Source organism: Aulonocara stuartgranti (assembly GCF_965226115.1).
Source record: "Aulonocara stuartgranti genome assembly, chromosome: 3".
NCBI classification, from domain to species: Eukaryota; Metazoa; Chordata; class Actinopteri; order Cichliformes; family Cichlidae; genus Aulonocara; species Aulonocara stuartgranti.
The window spans coordinates 17095542-17116805 of record NC_138941.1 but is presented as its reverse complement, the minus strand read 5'-3'; the positions used below and the strand labels follow the sequence as shown (position 1 = coordinate 17116805).

At 41.2% G+C, this 21264-nt stretch overlaps 2 protein-coding genes and 1 long non-coding RNA gene across 3 annotated transcripts in view; all 3 read right to left on the bottom strand.

Moving 5' to 3' along the window:
- Positions 1–21264, bottom strand: part of LOC309702568 (uncharacterized protein) — a 1257380-nt gene that overhangs the window by 403650 nt on the left and 832466 nt on the right. The gene's annotated exons all lie outside the window — the stretch shown is intronic.
- The window catches only part of LOC309702584 (protein NLRC3-like), a 97540-nt gene that overhangs the window by 33081 nt on the left and 43195 nt on the right, over positions 1–21264 (bottom strand). The window lies entirely within an intron of this gene.
- LOC309702645 lies at positions 4530–6105 on the bottom strand. Its single transcript, XR_014275670.1, has 3 exons — positions 5914–6105; positions 5089–5569; positions 4530–4969 (listed from the first exon to the last, which is right to left on the bottom strand). It is a non-coding gene; the product is annotated as an uncharacterized lncRNA (long non-coding RNA).

The following is a 21264-nucleotide window of genomic DNA, read 5'->3' as shown; positions in this document are numbered from 1 at the left end:
ACTGATAGATTACTACAGTCGGTACTATGAGTATGATGTAATGTCATCTACAACTGCTGAAAAAGTCATCGACTCTATTGACTGTATATTTAGCAGACATGGGCTACCAGTTACAATCAAATCTGATAACGGCCCACAGTTCAAATCTGAGCTGTTCAGAGAATATTGTGAAACTAATGGAATCAAACATATAAGAACTACACCAAAATGGGCTCAAGCAAATGGAGAAGTGGAACGGCAAAATGCATCATTGATGAAAAGAATCAGGATCGCACAAGCCGAAGGACTTGACTGGAAGCGAGAGCTAAGAAAATATGTAACAGTGTATCGCAGCATTGAACATCCAACCACGGGTAAAAGTCCGGCAGAACTACTGTTCAACCGCAAAATGAGAGGAAAGTTACCGAACATCAGTGAGGCAAAAACAACGGAGTTGGACGTGCGTGACAGAGACGCTGAACAGAAGGGGAAAATCAAAGACTTATGCTGATGAACGAAGGGGAGCTGAGTATTCAAAAGTTGACTCGGGAGACACAGTGCTGGTTCAACAAGACAAAGTGGACAAGTTTACAACACCATTCAACGCAACACCACACAAAGTTGTAAGCAGAACTGGAAACCAAGTCATTATTGAATCACCAACAGGAGCTCGCTATCACCGGAATACCACACATGTGAAGAAATACGAGACGAATGAGACCAGAGAAGGACACTATGACACAATACCTGAAAGGGAGGAAGGTGAAACACCCACAAAGACTGACACCTTCACTCCAACACCACAAGAGGGCTCCCAGGGGCCAGAGAGACCAAGTAGATCACAGAGGGCTAAAAAGATACCCGAGAGGTTTCGTGATTTTGTGGTGAAATGAACTATAATATGTTAAGGTGAAGAGGTAACTTAAAGTTGGCAAGTTTCAAGTTCATATGTGTATTTTGACATGTATATATTGAAAAAAGAAAGGTACATGTGTGGTGAGACAGTTAGATTATATACTTGTTAGAAAGTAAGACAAGAAGAATGTTCAGTGTTGAAAAAAAAAAAAAAAAGACATCAAAGTTATTACAACTAAAGTTTGAGTCTAAGGAAAAGGGGGATGTCATGTATTGATATGGCTATGTCTTAAGGTGATGACCTTTGAACCGGATGTTGTTGTCGGAAGGAAGCCCCGTTAAGTGGCTAGTTGTAAGATGGACAGTGTTCAATAAAGCAACATAAAGACCGTGCTTTATGTCCTGATTCAATTCAGAGTGCTCTGCCTAATTTAGTAATAAGGTGAGCATACAACAGTCACCAGCACCTTTATTGCCTTAGGAAACTTGTTCATTTCCACATTGACCAAAAAATTTTATCTTTGTTTTCTCGTTCTTTTATTGAGTCTGTTTTATCCTTTTGTTTGGTGGCATGGTTCGGTCAGACCTCTGTCACAGAGAAAAACTCTCTGAATCAGATAGTGAGATGGTCCAGTCGTCTGATAGGTGAGCCACAGTCTTGTTTAGCCTCCCTGTACTCTGAGCAGGTACAGAGGATGGCTTTATCAATCCTTAAAAATGGTTCCCATCCTCTAAGGGGTGAATTTCAGCTTCTTCCCTCAGGACGGAGGTTTCTATTTCCGAGATGCAGGACAAAGCGTTATAAAAATAGCTTTGTCCCCGTTGCTGTCACTGAATTAAATAAGAACTGTTTTTGATTCAAAATATTAAAGCATGTGTCACAGTGAGTTTTATATATTTACTAGGTATGTGTGTTTTTAAAGGGATGTCAAATGCTGTCATTTTTCTGTAAAGCAAATTTACCTTGCCTTTGGGTATAAATAAAGTTACCTAAATAAAGTTACATTACCTGCAGACGCTGTGCGCACAGGTTCAGGAGCAGAAGTCTATGGAATCAGAACGATGCCACCTTGAAACGAAACCGAAAAATGGATTGAAACCGAAAAAAAATATTGTAACTGAAATAAATGTACTGAAAAATCTTGTATTGAAACCGAAAAAAAAATTGATAGTGAAAAACAATTAATTGAAACTGTAATTTTTTTGTTTTCGCTTACAATTTTTTTTTTCGGTTTCAATCCATTTTTTTTCGGTATCAAACCATTTTTCAGTTTCAATCTGCTGGCACTGTTTTGGCGTTCGGGGGCGCGCTGGGGGGGGGGGGGGGGGGGGGGTTTCCGGCCCGCATGTATTTGCATATATTATAGAGGCCACTAGTGCCAAGAGGACCTGGCTGCAGCCACTGTGGAGCTCCACAGTAACCGGAAACACGTGACCTCCACAGTAACCGGAAACACGTGACCTCCACAGTAACCGGAAACACGTGACCTCCACAGTAACCGGAAACACGTGACCTCCACACTCGCCGTAAACACGTAACTTCGGTTAAATCGACTTTGACAGTGACAACTAAATTGCGTTTTTGTTACTATAAAATGGTTTTAAGTGGGGTGTTTTTTTAACACTCTGGGTTTGTTCAAAAAAAATTCACCATCCCCTAACTTGTTCGTGGCCAAAAGTGACACTTGCTGTTTTGCTGATTTATTATTATTTTTACAGTACATCGCGTTGTGCGTTCTGATTGCTGTAGACCATTGTCAATCAATCTAATCCAGTGTCTCCTGTACAGGAGCGGTCCCTAATAGGCCCACGGACCGGTCCCGGTCCGTGAGTCCTTTGGTACCGTTCCGGGAGAGTTGATCCTCCGGTGTGAAATGTATGGTTGTAGTTTCTGTGTCTTATTTTGAAAGAACTATTTACGCGTTACCATAGCGACCAGAGAGCGTTAAAAAGCAGAGAGGAGGATGTCACTGTCATTGTTGTTGGCGCACAGCTCAAGTCACGTTTATTATTATATTTACAAAATACCACAGTTTCTTTTTTTTATTCATTTGTTGTATTTATCTGCGACACCTTAAAGGTCGTTCCCTGAAAATATTGTCTGACATTAAAGTGGTCTGTGGTGCAAAAAGCTTGGGGACTCCTGCTGTACAGTACAGAATGCGTTTAGCTTGTCGAATTTACATAAATCTTCGATCGCTAGCAGTGTAACTCTGAAGTGCTGTACTGTATGTTTGTAAGTTTTCTCCCAAACAAACACAACAATGCCGACGAAACGTTTTGCACCCTCAAATGCACCTTTAGGTTTCATTCCATAATACTGGACTCATGTTTCTACGAAGGTTTGAACTCTAAGAGTGTTTAAACAAAAGAGAAAAGTGTGAAAATGTTCATGCCTGTCTGAGAAAAGTGTATAAAGCATGTAGTGAGGGGTTTCACAGTCTTAACATCTATAATAATTGTAAAAAATAAAGTTGGCTACTTCATGGATTTCACCTACCGCGGGTTATTTTTAGAACGTAACACCAGCGATAAACGAGGGGCTGCTGTATTATTAATAGTAGTGTCTGGGACATCTAATTGATTAACATCAACATTGATTATTATGCACTATTATTTTTGTTCAAGGAGAGCCAAAAATATAAAACTCTCTCTCAGCTTGTTTGTTGCCAAAAATGGCCACTTTTTGTGTATGTTCACAAAATGCTATAAAATGTAGATTTCTTAAAACATTTTTCTACTTTTACCGACGTGACTCTTTAAAATAGCACCAGTTCTTTTCATCAAAATCAAAAGTGTATCTAAATTTTTTTACTCTTTATAGCCAGTTAGGTTATATATTACCATTAACTTTTCAGATAAAACGGTGATAAAGTCCTAATGTTTTCATGAAACTTCCTTTTTTTCCCCATCTGAGCATCGGGGAAAAGGCTGTCTTGCAATTGTTGAGGTCACTAGTGTGTGCCCCATTTCTTCCAGGATCACTCTCTTTATAGGTTTTAGTGGAATCCTAGTACTGCGAAGTGGTTTCATGGTACAAAGGGATTGTATTCCAAGATCTGGGAGACTGTAGAAATGAGCAGTGATGCCCTTCCTACCATCTTTCCAGAAAAATTATTGATCTGGAAGCTGTTAGGCTGACTTACAGCAGCAGCACTTTCTGCACCTGCATAAACTCCAGGACACATTTACTAACGGTGTTTGTTGCTGTATGTGCAGCTTTGAATTTTTTAATAATATATATTTTGTTAATATTTCCGCTATGGTGTCTTGTTATGAAATGTACAAGAGTAAAAGTGTTTTTAGCAGGTGCTTCAAAGCTAAGTTTGACTGGGAAACTCAAAGCTCAATAGGCTGTATCAACAGAAATTCACTGCAGCCTATGTAATATTTCATGCGTCATAATTTATTCTACTCTATCTTGCAAATACATATTTGTGTGGCAATGTCATGCACAACACACACAACTATTAGATCCTTAAGATCAAACCCGTGTCATTCTTTTGGTCCACTGCAGTGCAGTAGTCAAAAAAAAGAATAAGTGACGTGTCCACAGATGGCCAGGATAGAGCCCAGAGTGTTAATGTTTAAAATGTATAAAAATATTATTGATTGCAATTCTTTACTATTAATATCAACAATAAGCTTTTTATTTTGAAATTACAAGTTTAAAAAAAATGCTGTTACATTTACATTTAATGCTGTTACACTGTAATCCTTTATTATAAGTATGGACACAGAATAAAGTGAACAACATTTTGAAATAAGTTTAATTGGAATTTTGTACTACGCAAAAAACAAAACAAAAAACAACAACAACATATTAAACAAACAAACAAACACAGCCAGTGCCTTCATTTGTCCATTACATGTCAAACATAGCACTGACCCTTAGCCCCTGCTCATCAGCACATGCTTTCAAAAAGAGCTCCATGTCCTCTGCAAACTGAAAAACAAAGAGGAACAAGTCCCTTGCTCCAGTGTCTTCTTCCTCTGACATGTCTATTAAGACCCTCTGCTGGTCCCCTTGATTTAAGGACAGATATTTGGGCATTGTTACATGTCCACGGAAAAGTGCCTTATTTTGGACAACCCAGTGCACAGCAGGACGCAGATCTTCAACAACTGCTGGCTCCTGTGTCAGGCAAATGGGGATGAAAACATAGTTATTTCTCTGTTGCAGAACAGTTTTTTAACAGTTATTCAAATGTCACTAACCATGTAATTACACTACTGTTTAAAGTGAATACTGACCTGACTGACTTCCTGGAACTTGCGCTTTTTCAGTCTGAAAATGGGCACGTGTTGTCCTTCAAGCACAGCTTTGGCTTCCTCTCTCCAGTGTGCAAATAGCTTGCCAGAGCTACGAAGAGTAAGGCCACAGTGAGGCATGTCATTTTCATGGACTTTCCATCAGCTGCAGTTTTATTGAACACAGAGGGTAGAGCATATGAATGTTCTAACAAAGACTCAGAAAATGGTTCAGATCCCAAAGACAAAACCTTGGGGGGGAGACGGGGCTCCTCGAAGAGTACTGCCGGAGGAATACGGGTCTCCTCGGAGAGTTCAGCGGGGAGCAGTCCTGATAATGGTGGCTGACTTGGTATTGAAGAATGCTGACAAGACAATAAATGCCTTGCCATATCCCCACGCCGTATGATTGTAAGATTACAGACAGGGCAGTGAAAGTGTCCTGTTGTCCTACAAGGCAGCCTGCACCGGCATATCATTTTATCTGTAAGAGAAAAAAACAAACAAACAAACAAACAAACAGATGTAATTTAAATGTAGTTGTATAGAATGCAATCAATTTGTCTAACAATCAGATTGTACATGTTAACAAAAACATCCAAGCCAACCTCAATAATGAAAGCAAAATGGTATGGATCACAAAACTTATGTCAAGGAAAGTGGTGAAAAGTAAATAAAAATATATTTTATAAAAACACTATTTTTGTTGCAGATGAATGAACTGAACTGTACAATATCAACAGCAACTTTTAAGTCAACAAAGATACTGCAGAAGTGCTTAAAAAAGTGCATATTTATAACTATAAAGTATATTTAATACAAACATACCTTTGAAAGGCAAAGCATTTTTTTATATGCACACTTAGATGCTCCTCAATCTTTGCCCTGACAGTAGGGCTGAAAGTGGGGCACAGAGGGCAGTGAAAGAGTCCTCTGCAACACGTGTTGCATTCCTGCAATTCTGGCTTTAAGCCCGAATTCCAGATTGATGTGTGCATCTAAAACAGAGAGAGAAACAGATAAACACCATATACACATTTAAGTTAAGGTTTTAGCAGAAATAACAATTTACAGTTGACATGTAATAGATTTGGGAAGAAAATCCTTGAAAAAAACCCCACAAATATTTTACAAGACACTTTAATTTGTGAGACATGTTTCTATTGACATATAACAGTCAATTGAACAGAGGCTAACTAAAATCTGGGCAATAAAAAGGCTGTACAGAAAAGAATGACGAATAGAAGTATTGATAAATATCTAAATCTGTTTGTGACGAAATTTACAGTGTTGACGCTAACCAAAGGTGTCACAAGTACACACGTTCCTTACTACAGTTTAGATACCTCTGTTTAGAAAGCACCGACTCGACTTTTTAGTCAAGTCGAAGTAAGAAGTACAGGGTCTAAAATAAAATTTATGTACAAAATTTTGAAGTAATCTTGCGTCCAAAGCACGCGTGTGGGGGGCTGATTTACAAATGTACGGATTACAAAGTACAGATACGCGTGCTAAAATGTGAGAAGTAGAAGTATAAAGAAGTATACAGTAGGCACAAAAAAGTACAGCAGTAAAGTAAAGATACCAGAAAATTCTACTTAAGTACAGTATTGAAGTATTCGTTATTTCGCATCTCTGACGCCAACAATAAATCATACTCTAATGCAAAATGTGGTTTTTGCTTCTTCTCGCCCACAGAAGCCGTTAATCCAGCTCTCTTACTTAAACCAGGCCCAGGAAAAAGCATATTTGTGTGTTTCTCTGCCATGGAGCACGGTGAAAAAACATTAAAATAAGGAGGAATGTTGTTGTAACGCAAAAAAAGTGGCAACATGATCATTGTAAGAAAACTAGACGATTCCTAGAATTATGAAATCACTAACGGCAAATTTATTTAAGAAAGACTTAACCAACCTTTGCGATCAACTTGCAAGACTTCCACGGTATCCATGCGTGTTTACGGCTACTGTGGAGGTCACGTGCTTTCGGCTACTGTGGAGGTCACGTGCTTCCGGCTACTGTGGAGGTCACGTGTTTCCGGTTAGTGTGGAGCTCCACAGTGGCTGCAGCCAGACCCTTCTCACTAGTGCTGACCAAGCTGCCATCTTTGTCTCTTCCCGTCTTTCAATGGCTGCTTCAATTTCAGCTTGAACCTCCAAACCGCAAGTAAGTAATCATTTTTTGTCATCTTTTCTTGCTGTCCCACTGGGCTGGACATTAGTTTAGTTTTTTTTAGCTACATCTGGTGAAGTTGTGGTAAAATGCTGGTATTAGCCTATTCGTCGTAGCAAGCTAGCCTGAAGCTAATATTTGCTAAATTTAGGGACACCCGTGTCTCTTCAGGAGTTGGAGGTCGGTGTTCTAGGAGCGGATCTCAGGATCTCAACAGGCAGTGTTGGGCAGTAACATAATACACGTATTTAAAATACAAAATATGAGTAAATGTATCCGTTACAATTACTGTTCAATAGGTGATATTGAGAATACAGTTAGTTTGTTGAAATAAATGGATTACATGGCGGTATTTACCTGTTTCATATGTTAGGCTATGGTCTCTCTATTTTTTGGTAATTCCACGCCGGTGGAAACCCAAACAAAACACGCAATAAGAGCCTCTAAAAATTATTATACAAAAATGATTTAATATGAAGGCAATAGCAGAGTGTTACAGGCATCGCCCTAAACAATGTAGCCTCATGGGCAGTGTAGTCCGTGCTGCAGGGAGAATGGACTGCCATACCCGTTATGTGTCTGTGAGCGAGGAGGGAGAAAAAGGAAAAGTACAGCTGTCATGGAGCAGAAACGGGAGCTGGGAGCATGTAAATATAATAATAACAACCACTAAAGCCAAAAAGAGTACCTGACGAGACCAGCTGTAAGGAAGCTGTTAAGACTCGACTGTACACCATGTTCATGTTTTCCTCCGAAACAATAAGTTCCGTTGGAGCAGCCTTTCAACGCCTCTCTCTGTCTCTCACTAGCAAAGTTGACCCAGACAACAAAGTAAAGCTAGTTTTCAGCTACGAGCCCGACACGAACCGGACGTATTAGCCAGAGGTCCCTTTACTACGGTTCGGAGCTGCTGACCTGTTTTATCTATGCGCGGAATAGTTTTCTACACGAGATCGCTGCAAAAAGTGCAGCCTTACCTAATGTCCACCTACTGTTACTCATTTATATTAAGATTTTAACATCTAGTTGGTGTTGGTATGGCGAGTAGCCTTCAGTAATAGTAATAAATCACACAGCAATAGCACATTCATGTAGTTGTAAAGTATTCAGAATACATTACTTCTATAATCTTTGGTGGAATACATTTTAAAATTAACCTTCCCAACACTGTCAACAGGTTAGCACCTCATACCACAGTGCATCAAAGCAGTGTTGAAATCTCCCAATTCTTTGAATCTTTGGGCTTAAGGAAGGACAATACTCGGTGTATAAATGCTCAATCAACAATCATTTATTTCCATACAATTCAACACTTAAGAGCATAAGGACCATCATGATGGGGAGACATGCCTGAAGAGGGTCACAGCAAGTCTCAAAATGGTGACGGGTTGCTCAGCTTTTTATAGTCTCTAGTGGCCCCCACCTAGTCGTAAAAGCCTAAATATTCACATTCTTTCTCTTTTACGGCGCCTAAGTTATGACCTCGGCTCCCTGTCTTTCTGCTCTTCTGAAAGGTGGGGGTATGGAATGTGGTCTGTCTCTTCTATTATCGGCACAAGGTCCTCTGCACACAACATTCTCTTCATGATTCAGCAGTATGAAATGTCAAGAAACAGTGTAACACATTCAACAGTGTCGAGTAATACAGGTCAATCCAATAGATCTAATGATTTTCACACTCTTTTAAGTCAGAAGTATAATGCAAACTAAGACTACATACTGATCACACACTCTATGTTAAAGGGTATAATATGATCTACAGCAGTATCATACTTCAACTACTTTGATTACATATATAAGGTAACATATGATAACAGAATAATATCACAATTCCCCCTTTGATCTCTTTTCTTCAAAGAGATCACTTACAACATACACTCCAGCATTGCAAGGTCCAGTTCTCCTTGGTCCTGAGGCCCTCTGTCCCCCTTTAACCATATGTGGGATGACCTCTGTGTTCACGCAGTTCAGATGCAAGCAAAGTTAGCTTTACAACCATAACAGCAGTTACAGATGACACTCCCATCACTCCCCAATTCTCCCACAGCTTTATTTTGGTGCTCCAGTTTTCCCCCCTTTTTAATGCCCCCTTATACCTTTCAAACGTACTTAGACTAGAACCTCTGTCTAAGGAGCTTTTAACCTTTATTTTTATTGCTGCAGCTACCAGTGTCTTCCAGTTGGGTGATTCTCAGCTTCTTTCTTCGACCTCCGGGGTTAGACCACCCTTTGGTCGTTGCACAGTTCAGGGGATTATTCTGCCCTGATTTCAAACAAAGATCTGTGTGTTTTGGGGTCACCGCCGTGTCCCCCTTTTTGCCAAGAGCCTCTTGAACCTCGTTGGTCTGATGTTCCTGGTTTTCGCCAACCCCTTCATGGTTATTGCTGTGTTTGTAGGATCCATGTTCTCCAGGAGCCCAAACATGCCATGACACTTGACCCCAGTTGCTGTCTCGGCAGTCCCTACATCTGTCTCTGCTGTGAAGGGTCCTCACATCTCCGTGTCCCCATCTGGTGTCTCTTCCTTTCTCTGCAAGAGACAGAAAACCAAAACACCTCTCTCCCTAGCCTTGATAATCTAATATTGTTATCCATTGTTGTTCTAATGATTCAAATTTGGTTTAAAATATTATGTTCAGGACTTATTCTAATCATAATCTATGTGTGTGTAAAAGAAATCAAAAATTAATGAACCATTTCTAAGTCTACCCCTTATAAGCTTAAGTTTTACCATACCTAAATTATTAAACACACAAATAGAGTCATCAGATGTTCATAAAACCATTGTTTGATGTTCAGACTCAACTTCCCCCTTTTTGACACACTCCCATGTGTCAATTCATTGGAGCTAGACAATTAAAAGAGAAGGTTAGTGACATCTTATCTCAGAAAGTATCAGAAATTCTTCTCTCGAGTACCGTTGCTCCAGCCTTGTCATCCCTGAGGATCTTCAATCCCGGAAATTTCCCTTCTCCTCATGTAATAAAGTCTGTCATCCTTCCATGCCCTGGTAACTGGTCCATCCAGAGCTGTAACATTTTGAAATGTACATACAACAAGCCAAACCACACCTTGGTCACACCAACCCTTTTCTGCCCTGAAGATGTCCAACGCCATCTTAGTCTGGACCAGGGTTGTAATAGTTTTGCAATTTTCATTCGTTTTTATTTTTATTCAGCTTCGACTTCAGATTTTCAATTTTATATCAGTTTTAATCAGTTTTTACCAATTGTTTGCTAGTTTAGTTTAGTTTTGATTAGTTTCAGTTATAGTTTTAGTTGTGTCTGCAATAATTAAGTGTAGCAAAATCCCAGTCCCATCATATCAGTCATGCTCTTGTGCTTATCCTTGGGTATTGTGACTATTAACTCTTGCAGCACCGGGTGCTCCTAATTTTGGTTCCAGTGAATTTATAAACTTTGTGAAGGGAATTGACTCCTCTGCACACTGGAATAAACATAATCAACATGATCCAAATTTTACTGCGTGTTATTTCACCATCTTATTGATTCAAATGCTCCATCCTTATGTGGTTTGCGACATTATGTTTATCCCCTCTGTCTCTAAATGTTTGAAGAATTTTCAAGTTTGGGGTCAAATTTTAAGAATTTGACCATAAGTGAAAGTTATGGTGTCATCACCCCCTTCGGGGCTTACCTTTCCCAGTTTTGATGATATTCCTCCCTATTCTTTGCAAATACCCCCTGTTGGTGGCGAGAAACTGTTGGTGTGGTCAAGTGGGTGCTATAGAAACAAAAGCTCAGGACAGAACAGTTATCAGTCATGTACTTCATACAAATTTTGCATATGTTTTATTTCATATTGATCCTCTGAGTGTTTGAATTTATCCAAACTAAACACAATATTTTTCTTTATTTACTTTGCTCTTGTTCTTTTGCAGTACCACATCCTATCAAATGTCCCTGTCAATTATATTCTACATTTAATAACTTACTATTTCAAGCGAGAACCTAAATCACGTGGACCAATGTTTGTTATTGCATATCTCTATTCTGAATGTGGCCAGTCATTCATAGGTATTGTTAAAGTTTTGGCGATTTTCCTCTATAAAATTTAATTGACTTTTTTACAGTGGCCTGCTATGGTTAATAGTAATATATTCCAGTCATGAGTGATATCAAAAGTTTTCTCCACTGTAGCATTTGGCATTCCCAATAATATAACATGATACCTTCATCAAAACACAGCTAATATAGCACAGTTTTCTTTAATGCAAACATCATCAACTCAAAATCAGCAACCAAAGTGTTAAGTCTGCAGTTCATACTTATGTGAAGCTACAGTCTCCTCCTCCAGTCTCTCTTATCCTCCTGCTCCTGAAAAAACAAAACAAAACAAAGCGAAGCATCCACCCTTCTCTTGTCCGCTGGGTGAATTGTTTATTGGCATTTAAAGTGGGTGCAGTCATTGTCTCAGTATCAAGTCAGTCAAAACTTTTAGTCGTCAGTCCATCACAGTCCATTCACATGCATTCATCCACACACATTCATACCAGATGTTGCTGATAATGGAGTCTCCCGCGCAACCTATTCGAGCCTCCATCACCAGCAAGATGACGTCATCATTTTAAAAGGAAAACAATTCTTTGTTCTTTTGTTCTGGATTGACTCGCTGCAATCCTTTTAGACTCAGGACTTCTCATGTGATCAGTGTCCCATATAAGTGAATTTCTCTCAAGCCAATTACAATCATGGAGAAGCACACTTTGCAACTGTTTTTGTAAGAATATTTCATAGCGCTTTAAGTTTCAATCTTTCAGGCCTGGTTTAAAGAGCTGATTGTTAAATCATGAACTCACAAAATATCAAAATATCACCACCGGTGGATCACACCTCTCAGATTTTTTTATCTCAGTGCACTGTAACAAAAACGAAGACAGACATAACCAACAAAACACTAACAACAATAACACAAACTAGGGCCCGTTGCAGACATGTCCAAGCATAAAACTATCCTCTCTCGCTTACGAGAAAGAACACAAGCCAAAGCTCACTGATAAAATCAAGCTAGCGCTAAGCAAAACCAAACAATCAACCAGAAGTTCACAGGAACATTTTGCTTCCTGCCGGGACAATATCGTGTGGGAATGAGAACCTTTTGTTCCTCCTTGAATTAAATCTCAATCACAGAAAATGCCGTACTCCAACCTAAACTTACACTATTAATTCATCATTTTTCACTCTGTGGCACTGTTCCTCACCAGGGCTGTGTGGAGCACAGCAAAGAATTCAGTCAAGGCCTTGAGCCATAAACAGACATCACGCACAGACATGGTTTTCATAACCAAACCGTTTAAGACCTTATTCCTAAAATCTACATAAATGCCCTCTGAGTGACATATAACACATTCTAAGTAATCAATGGTAATCAATGGCTCCTCATAAAATTATGCATTGGGATGTTTGTGTGCAGCATTTTGCATATCGGCATAAGCAAAGCATTCTTCATTGCATCAGCGTGTATGTGTGTGTGGGTGCATCACTCTTCATTGCACAAGCGTGTGCATGTGTATGTGTGTGTGCGTCATTTCCCACTCAATCAACGAGTGCACATGTATTCATGTGTGTATTTCACTTCATTCTGAATCTGTGTGTGTGTGTGTGTGTGTGTGTGTGTGTGTGTGTGTGTGTGTGTGTGTGTGTGTGTGTATTTGTGTGGGTGTTTATGTTCATCACTTTCCTGTTCTGGGCCCTGTTTCAGGAAGCCGGTTTAGTGGAAAAACTGAGTAAGTATACCCTGAGTTAACGAAAACTCTGGTTTTTCGGTTTCACAAAGCGAGTTCAGCTGAAGCCTCAGTGAGTCACTATGACGACACACTCCGTGAAGCTAACCTGCCCCCTAGCAGGTTTACTACAACTAACCCTGACTGTCTCCGCCCCTTTGTCGGAAACCTGACAGTAGGAAGTGTCGGACATGGCGTGCTCCTTCCTTGAAGAGCCAGTAGATCGTGAAGCCCAAATTCTCCGCAGAGCTCACCGCCGGGAGAGAGTGATCAGAGCGCGTTTGGACATTTTATCATTTCCTGATGATTTTCTGTGCGAACGTTACCGTTTTTCAGCACAATCTATAATTTATTTGAATAACATCCTCAGGCCATATATTACGCATGTGACACATCGCGGACATCCTCCCAGTTCATTACATATTATTTGTATTGCACTTCGGTTTTTTGCAAACGGGAGCTTTCTGTATAATATTGTTGACGCTGAGCACGTTTCCAAGGCTACCGTCTGTCGGGCAGTCAGGAATGTTACAGTTGCACTGAAACGTCTCCTGTACTCGTTTGTGTTCCCCGGTCACAGACCCACAAGATTTATCAAAGAGGGATTCCACAAAATTGCAGGTATCAGGATGACCAAAACTTAATTCATGATGTGGTGATACTTGGACTACTACTTAAATTTTACATTTATTCTCACGGTTCCCAGGCGTGATTGGCTGTATAGATGGCACTCACATTCCAATCATTGCTCCTTCAGTAAATGAAGGAGACTATGTGAACAGGAAGTCTTTCCACAGCATTAATGTGCAGGTACATAGTTCCCTGTAGCATTTCAAACTAACATATTATTTCATTATAGTAATGGATGCTAATTTGTGTTCTCTGCACTGTGAAGATCATATGTGATGCTGCCAACATTATCACAAATGTGGAAGCCAAGTGGCCAGGCTCTGTTCATGACTCACAAATATTCCGTGAATGTACACTGAGCACAAAATTTGGACATGGTGAGTTGAGAATACTTTAAAATATATAAAGACCAATTGCTTCAGGGACATTTGAACTGAAGTGTATCCTTCTGTCTTAGGAGAGTTCACTGGCTACTTGCTTGGTGATAGGGGGGGTATCCATGTTTACCCTATTTGCTTACCCCTTACCCTGACCCTGAACCGGGCCCACAGCAGCGATATAATCTGGCTAATTGCAGGACAAGAGCCAGAATTGAAATGACTATCGGAATGCTTTGTTAGCAAAGCATTCTTCATTGCATCAGCGTGTATGTGTGTGTGCGTCATTTCTCACTCAATCAACGAGTGCAAATGTATTCATGTGTGTATTTCACTTCATTCTGAATCTGTGTGTTTGTAGACGTGTGTGTGTGTGTGTGTGTGTGTGTGTGTGTGTGTGTTCATCACTTTCCTGTTCTGGTGTTCTGGGTAAACCACTGCCTGAAGCATGCCCTGGGGTCCTGCCCTCCTCCTTTTCAGTTTGTTTGCGACCATTGCTGCTGCTGCTGCTCAAAGTTCAGTCCGTCCTGGTTCTGACCCCAATTGGGGGAGTCCTTTCTCCAGTGTCCATGCTCACCGCAGGTGAAACCTGCATCTTCTCCTGTGTTTTTTGTCCATTCTGAGGTGCCTTCTGTCCTCAGTTACTCCTCCTGTCTCGGTCACGCCCTTTTTGCTGCCCGATCCTCCGTGTTGGTCCATCACTGTCTTGCACAGTGTAAATGCAGCATTATCAAGGTCAGCATTCTTTTGCTCGGCCTTACTTTTCCTTCGGGCTTGGCGGGCGTCTCGTCACAGCTCTGTCAGCTGACGTAGTCTGAGAATTTTCCCCCGTGTAGTGAAACGGGCCTTAGGTTTAGTGCTCTCCGTCTCTGCTGCATGAGATCACATTCCTGCAGCACTGTTGACTTTTTCAGGTTGTTGTTGTGGGTCCAGCTGTTGCAGCATTTGGTCAGTGTCACGTATAGGGGAGAGCAGGAGTCCAGTCCGCCTCGGCTTTCAGGGCCGGCAAAGCAGCCTGTAATTAAACATAAAGAGAAAAAACAAAAACAAAACAAAAGCAAACGAACAGGAAAATGATGTTGTGTTGGCTGTATTACAACGAGACGGGAGAAACACCGGGACCAGGCCCTGTGTCAGCCTTCTCTCCCCCTTTTTTTGTTTTTTCTCTCCCGATATAATCAACTCCTAACCCACCAAGTTGACAGGACAACATGCACCTGTTAAAATTCTTAAGGTCATGTTTAAAAGCCCAAAAAGAAATTTTTCTTTCATTCAGTAATCACTTGTATCAATCAATCAGCAGAAAACATGTCACAATTTGAATCTTTTAACCCCTAAATTTGTCATGTCATCACTGGTTGGTCAGACCAGTGTCTTTTTCTTTGAAGTTAAATTGTTGTCCTGCAACCCAGAGAGTTTCTTTGTCAGTAATGTATTTATCCTTTAACAACAGGTGTATGTTAAGTTTCGCTGCTTTAGCCTTGCTGGAAAATCTTCACGTGTTCATGAGTGTAAGCTGTTTCTTCATTGCATGTGTGTGCATTTGTAGGCAGGCAGGTTAATTTTATCTTTTCTCAAACTAGGCGTTACCTTAAAAGGAGCCTTTCTTTCAGCTTTCTCTGCTTGTGTGTGTTTTTGTTTCACCTTTTTGTTGTAATGCTCCGGACGCCTTCCCAACCTCCACAAGTCCGTTGGCCCCAATTTTATGTGTTAAAACTTCTCTTAATTTCTCCTCTAATTCTCTCCTCGCTGCTGTCTGTTTCACAGCTGCTGATTCTTGCTGGGTGTGGCTCCCATTACTTATAATTTTGCTTCGGCCGCTGTGCTTGTGGGGGCAGTTGGTCCAGGTCCGCAGCTTCCTGTATTAACACACTAAGAGATTTGTTTAATTTCATTTTCATCACTGTTAAACAGATAAGCAGGCAACACGCCTACCTTTTACAGCGCAGACTCCACGCCAGTCTCTCAACACATTCCTCTCTGTACTCCTCCATAATTCTCCACTACACACCTCTTACTATCTCTCTTTTTATTTTTATTTTTTTATTACACCACAGAGTAATACACCCAATTATGCCCGTCTATCTCTATGTGGCTCCAAATTCCCTCTTTATTTAATTTCACACTCGTCAGGGGACAGGCACACAACAATTTTAACCACTGAAACGAGGAATTTAACCTTTTTATTTCTTTACTAATCTAGACTCAACCTTTGTTGGCAAAATGTGTCTTGTTCTAGTCCGGAATAAATGTGAACCCGTGGTTACACGGCCGTTCCAGTGTTATTTCCGTAGCTAATGCGGGAGTCCTAAGTTCCCAAGTCGCCACCTCGGCACTTAATCTGCCTGTACGTCTACAGACAGGAGGGTTGCCAAACCATGAACAAAATTAGTTTCCACAGGTACACTAGGCGTCAACCTTTGATCTTAAAGCATTTTCTTCGCACTAATGTCCTCCTATTCAAACACATCAAACGTCACTGTGTTTCACGCTTCACACTCACAGAAAGCACACTCAGAGCGTGCCTCACTCACACTCAAAACAGTACCCAGAGCGCGCTTTACACACAAAACAGCACCCAGAGCGCGCTTCGCAGCTTCGCACACACTCACCCACAGTGAGACACACAGAGAGCGCTTTTCATCAGCAGAAATTTGCACAGAAACCTCTGAGCTCAACTGTTAGAACCCTTTAAAGCACCACTGCACCATAGACCAAAATACCCCTTTCTCTGCGCTTATGACCGCCACCACGGGGCAAAATCGCATCATAAAAGTGACACTCGTCCCCGAGGCTCAAAACCGACACCATAAACCAGGTTCTGCTTTACCTTTATTTCATGGCAAGTAAAATTTTACTTATTATTTATGACCGCAGCCCTCGAGGCAAAAACCGACACCACAAATCACCGTCAAACCTCTATTCAATGTACTGAAATCAGCACCAATCGCTGCTGTACTCACGGCTGCACCACCGGAACACGACCGTATCATAAACCAAAACCTACGGACGTGTTTTGCTTTTACACGTTGCCAGCGTTCAACCGCACCGTAAGCCAGCAGCTGCTTTTCCTTAATTCTATACTAATTTCATGGCCACATCAACGAAGACTCAAACCGACATCATAACAAACTTCAAAACCTCTACTCAATGTACTGGACTTATGGCCGCGTCTCCAAGAGATTCTAATGTATTATTGCTACAGAAGCCAGTCTTCGACAAAATTAAATGTGGAAGGTAAAGTGGGCTGCAACTAGTCCAGTGTAGTATGTTATTAGTTTCTCGGTAGAAGCAGTTTATTTAACACACTGGAATTCAGCCTCAACTTATGTTGTTCGTATCTTGCGCCAAAAACCAGACACCGACAAATTTTATGTGAAAATACGTGTAACTCAGTGAACAGATTAATTTGGAAAGCCCAATATGCACATTTGGTATTTATAATACAACAGGCTGTGCTTACCTTTTTATTTTTGGACCGGTCCTCTGTTCACCTCGCCTCACGATCTCACCAGAGGCCAAATCTGCACCTCCTCAGCACACCAAAGATCCGGGTCACACGGCACCAAGTTGTTGAAATCTCCCAATTCTTTGAATCTTTGGGCTGAAGGAAGGACAATACTCGGTGTATAAATGCTCAATCAACAATCATTTATTTCCATACAATTCAACACAAAGAGCATTTAGAACCATCATGATGGGGAGACATGCCTGAAGAGGGTCACAGCAAGTCTCAAAATGGTGACGGTTTACACAGCTTCTTATACCCTCTAGCGGCCCCCACCTAGTCGTAAAAGCCCAAACATCACATTCTTTCTCTGTTACATCGCCTAAGTTATGACCTCGGCTCCCTGTCTTCCTACAAAGGTGGGGGTATGGAATGTAGTTTAGCTCTTCTGCCCTAGACGCAGAGTCTCCTGAACAATCTTATTTTTATGATTCAACAATAAAGCATGTCAAGAAAACAGTGTAACACATTCACAGCAGATCAAGGATACAGAGTGATGCACACTTATCTAATAAACTAATATGTGAATATGTTCTGTTAACTCAAAAGTATCATGAGAACTAAACTACATACACAGCACATCATCTAAACTAAAGGATAATATATGACCTACAGCAGTTAGCTTAATTCAACTACTTTGATTACATATATAAGGTAACATATGATAACAGAATAATCTGATAACATCTCATCGTGACAACTAAAGTTTACCTTGCCTGGATGGGCAGCTCTCTGGGTGCTCAACACCCCCAAAGCTCTGACCCTAGAATCGCCCCTGATAGCCACCATCAAACAACTGAGTTTTTTTTACACATCGACCAGCATCCGGCCAATCCACCACCTTCCATCGTTTATACCGTTACAAAAACAATAATAATCATAAAAAAACATCATCGGCCCATAAAAATGAAAAAACATCATCAGTATGCCCGATGGCCAGTCCAGCTATGGTCGTGCCATCAGTTAACCCTTCACGTGCCAGCTGTGACACGCGTGCCCAGGGTTGCCGACCCCTGCTCTAAAGCATCTGATTTGGATTCCTGAGATCAAATATATTTTCCTTTGGCTTTGTATTCTTCCCATTTGTGGCTTTAATGTAGTGTTACATCCTGTTTGTTTGCTTCCATCTGTATACATGTCCAGATTCACTGTTATGTTTCTATTCTTACATTGCTGTGTAATCACTGTTCCCTCTGCTGACTGATGTGACCTTTTGTATCTCACACTGATACTTGTCATATTTGTATCTGCGCCTAAAAGATAAAAAGTTTTCCATGCTAAAACACAGCTCCACCTCCTGCAGTTCTCACTCTGAACCACTAGATGCCTCTGTTATCTAAATGAAGACGTGCAGCACAGCAACCACAGCAGCGCTCAGATCACACGTGTCCTGTTATTATGTATAAAAGCATGAAACAGGTGAGACAGGTGGGATCAATATTAATGTTGTGGAAATATATGAAAAAGCAACAGAAGAGTGAAAACATTTCGTGTTTCTAGAAAGATCTTTCAGCTCACAGCTGCTCACAGACTGTATTTACAAGTGACAAACTGCAACTCTACAGTACATCTACAGTATATATCAAATATATTCTGTATTCAAATCTATTGAGTGATGTTTGAAAGTCTTTCCAGGTGAGTTTGATCCAGGAGGGTCTGAAGCCAGAGTCAGACAGAGACTGTGCAGAGACTGTAGAAGGACAGAGCAGCAGCAGAGCAGTCCAGATACACTGATGATCCTCTGTCAGATCCAGAGGGACACACAGGGATGATGCTGGACTCTACATTGTGTCTGACAGTGGAGCTGTTCTCAGAGCAGTTCACTCTGCAGCACTGACAGTCATCTGCACTTCTTCTCATTCCTCTGTCAGTCACTGCTGGATGAAGCTCTCCTCTCCACCTCCCAGTAACATGGCCCAGTCAGAGCGTCTCTACACACAAGCTGCTGCTGCTTCAACCTCTCTGGATCATCAGGACACAGCTCCTCCTCTCTCAGCACACACACCGTCCTGTTTACCATCATCGCCTCCACCTGCAGAGAGAAGAAGGAAGAGCAGAGGAGATAAACGAGTGTTTCCAGAGACTCTTCATCAGCTGTCAGTCAGTGATGCAGCACATCCAGTATAAAGAGCAGCAGGGACTTCAGTGCTGGGACTGTACTAGGACTCATTGTTGCTTCACTTTTTCTAATCTTTGGATTTTTATTGAAGTTGATAAAAATGTTTTTCCCTCCTAGTTTGAGTTTGGACTTTCATTCATTAGAAGAACCTTGGTGTGTCCACTCTGAGCTCTGTAGGAACCCCAACAACAAGCCCAACAATCCAGATGGACGGTTCCAGCTGTTAACTGGAGGAATTCCATCCAAACATCTGCTCTCACTAAATTCTTCCTCACCTACAGACTGTGTTCTTCACTGCTTTAAACTTGGAAATGAATGCAGTCATTGGTCTGCGTGCTGCTTTGTTCAGAGAGATGATTGGCTGTTGACAGTGTTTGATCAGAGCGTGACAGCTGTTACTATGGTGACCATAAAGGTCAGAAACAGGAAGTGTTTGTGTCCAATCCTGAAGCCTGTCACCATTCTCCTCTCACAGCTTCACTGAGAAGCTGCAGCTTTACAGGAAACACTGGATCTTTGTTTCATACTGACTGTGTTTAGTACAATACTGCTGACAGCACCACCCACTCACTCCATCACTCTACTGACCTCAGAGTCTCCAGTCTGTAGTCTGGACTCTGCTGAAGATCAGACAGCTGCTTCACATCTGGATCCTTCAGGTTGTTTCCGTACAGGTCCAGCTCTCTCAGATGGGAGGGGTTGGACTTCAGTGCTGCTGCCAGATAATCACAGCTGATCTCTGACAAACCACAGTCCCTCAATCTGTATAAAGAATGAAAGATGTAAGTTTATTAGACAAAGTGTGAGCTTGAAATCATTCAGTGTTTCATCATCTGTTCAGAGCTGAAGAAGGTTCAGAATGTAGAAGTTTAGAAAATGGAAACTCCAAACAGCTGAAGCCAACAGGAAGCAGCTTCAAACAGGAAACTGTTGAATCATTTCTTCCAGTTGGTCCAACAAGACAGACTAAGTGTTGGACATGTGTTGTGGCTCCATTAGGGGAGCTTCTAAATGTGATGTGATGGCCCCTCTGGGTCTGTCAGGTCACAGGACTGAAGAGAGCTCAAACTGGGCACACAGTTGTTCCAGGCTGGACCAAAGACTCTATACTGGGACTGAGGGACTGCTTTGACTGCACCCACTGGGACTTTTTAAAGGCTCATGTTCTCACTTAGATCATCGATTTCTACTTACATTTCTTTCTGGGAAAATTGGGGATTACTTTGGAAACAGGAAGTATTTTCCCCAATAAGCAGCCCTGGATTAGTAAATCACTCCAACATGTTCTCAGGCAGAAGAAGCTGTCTTGTTATGAGGGAGAGAAGAAAAAGATTGAGGCACAGAAACTTGTTGAAAGAGAGATAAAGCAGCTAAAATCAGGTGTAAAAGTAAAGCAGAGGATGAGCTGAATAAAGGACACCCAAGGCTGGCTTGGAAAGGAATGAAGTCCATGGTGGGGATGCAGAACAAGGAGCAAAGATGAATGTGATGCTGAATCAGCAGAAGACTTGGACTCATTTGATTCCAGCTATGATATCATTGATTTCAATGAAGAGCTTTGTGATTGTAGCAAAGGGCTGGTAGCTCTGAGAGTCCCACTGATGAGGTGTTTGTGTGGAAATCTCTTAGT